The following is a 2740-nucleotide window of genomic DNA, read 5'->3' on the forward strand; positions in this document are numbered from 1 at the left end:
GAAGACAACAATACAAGAACTAGTTTTGCAGACTGTAAAGGGACACACAATTTTTGATGTAAGTAATTCATTGATATTCAGTCTTATTTTCTTACCTAAAAGTTTGATAACATGCTGTCCCAAGCAAGTCTTCAAAGTCAAACTGGGGTATATATACTCCTGTGAATACTTAAAGTCTCTCTAGGCGATACACAAGCATATATAATTTTTAGGAAATTATTTTTCAGATATCCAACTTCCTACCTCAAAAAACCTGGGGTCTCTTGGCTCTCTGTTCCAATATTTCTTTTTACAATCACCTGTCTCCTCTCATTTCACAACATTAAGGCAAATTTTCCATCTTGAATCCCATTACAGAGCCATCCTAGTGATGGCAAAACCTTGAGGAATGATGAAAAAAAGCATAATTTGAGAGTATACTGCATATGATTAAGGGTCTAATAAGAGAAGACAAGACATACTGCAGGGGGCAGTACCTTATTTCACCCCAAAAATAAACTCAGCAAAAATTCCCCATCGAACCTATCTAGTGTTCTATTACAGAAATTCATTCAGAAGATGTGAGATGGTAGTCATGGGAGCATGCATTAATAGGTTCTTTAGAAATAAAAAATCAAATCAGATTTTTTCTTTTCTGACATAAAGAAGGTTTGATTTGGCTGATTGACCTTAAGAGTTTTTTCTAATTAGGTTATGGTGGTCATTGTCTATAAAAAGAATCAGCTGAATTTGTAGTTCTAAGATTTGATAAAAATATATTTAAAGCACATAAAAATATACATTATGCTTTTTGTCAAATTTAAGCTTATGATAAAAATTTAGATTTCCATTTAAAATGTGCTATGGCTACATATTTTCCCAGAATTATTTCAAGGGATACAAAAACAAAAATGTTTGAGAACCACAACATCCAGTTCTTTCTAATATTAATGCAACTGCTCTTGTGTTAGGCAGAGAAGGAGTGGATACAAACATACTAATTTCTTTTACACTGAAAAGAGCAGACAGACATATAGCAAACATTTTGAATCCTAAGACTCTGTTTTGTGTCTCTCGATGCATGTGATTCTTTTCAAGTTTAGGAACCACAGTGAAATATTCATTTCCTAGGTATCTTTATGTTTCATATATTCATTACAAAAAGATTAAACCTGGCTTTTGAGGTGAGCATCCCATGAGCACAGGCAGACAGTTGTGGTTCAGAAGGCAAGGCAAGCCCACTTGTGCTTTACAATCAAGTGTTTCAAAAATAATCAAACATCAGACAGAAACCTTCCTTTCAGGGAGAGGGAGAATGATTCAAAAAGTTTTTGTGAAGCAAAACTCAGACCTATCCACCTATTAATAGACCCGATCTAAATTAACTCTTCTATTTCTTTCTGAAATACATTGACAATGTTCATTCAGTGATGTGGACTTAGAATAACAGTGATTATGTAAAATTTCTCTTTGAAAGATCTTGAACTATGCCATGGAGGCTGTGTTAATAATGAAGTTGTAGCTAGTGAGGTGAACTCATCTAACTTATATGAAAGTCTTAATGTAAACAACATACCAAGAGAGATACACAGACATGAAAATATTTGCAGGAGAATTTATTACATTCTCTATGGGAAAACAGATTAAAGTGGAGGAAAATGTACATAAGCCTTTCAACAGTGAAAATATTAACTAAAAAACAAAGCTGTCAAAAACCATATTCTCAAGAACTTGGAAGATGATTGCAGGTTCCCAAAGCTGCAAAGTGAATCAAATAAATTTCATTTTGTTATTTAGCTGCTGAGAATGAAGTCCTTTTAGAAGAGCAGGAAGTATTTCCTTCCCTTTGTAAATGTTACTTTCGTTTTTATTTATTTGAAGCAGCTGTTGGGAAACAATGAAATTTGGAGCCTAGTTGAAGATAATAGATGTTATTAACCACAAATTTATTTGCATATACTAGCATAACAGACCCACAAGGGAAATTAGTGAACTAGAAAAGCTTGAGCAAAAAAAGTGTGTGTAAAGAGCATATGGTCTTGAGATAGTCATATCTAGGTGTGATACTTAGCTTTGTCATTATTAACTTTCTTGCTAATACAATCATCCAATTTAATTCTGAATTTTCAAGTTAGATGGATAATTTAACTGAGCTGGTTATTCCACTCATTTCTCAGAAAGATAGCCTTCTGCTTGTGGTGATCAATTCGTCTACATTTTTTTTTTAATTCACATTTTCATGTAACAGTGAATGCTAAGACATGTCTGTACCAGTTTGATCATTCCAGGACAATAGACAATATTTCAATGCCTAAGTAAAACAGATTTAATTGCTAAACAAGATTTCAAGGAACTGAACTTCATTTTAATCACAAACAAGCTGCAAGGCAATTTTCAATTACAGCAAGCTTTTTATTTTTCTCCAGCTGTGTGTCCCTGCTGATTCCAGAAATTACATGTAAGTTGTCCCAGATTTTGAAGTAGTGTACCTACTGAGGTTTTTCTTTTGTCAGTTGATGAAGTATCTGTGATTAGAACCTAAATAAATTGGCATTTATAAGATGCATTACCCCACTCTGTATATTTCAGGACATGATGATTGAACTTGAAGAAGGTCTGAGATATCCCCTAGTGACAAAAGTGTTCCTAATTAGTCTGCTGGTGTTGCAAGTACTCACCTCTTCCGCAGGAACATCAAAAGATAATGTGGGAACTAAGCCCTAGAAAAAGTAATCTGTTGGGTATTAGACAATCAGGTCAA

This window comes from Zalophus californianus, chromosome 2 (genome assembly GCF_009762305.2).
Source record: "Zalophus californianus isolate mZalCal1 chromosome 2, mZalCal1.pri.v2, whole genome shotgun sequence".
Classification (NCBI taxonomy): domain Eukaryota; kingdom Metazoa; phylum Chordata; class Mammalia; order Carnivora; family Otariidae; genus Zalophus; species Zalophus californianus.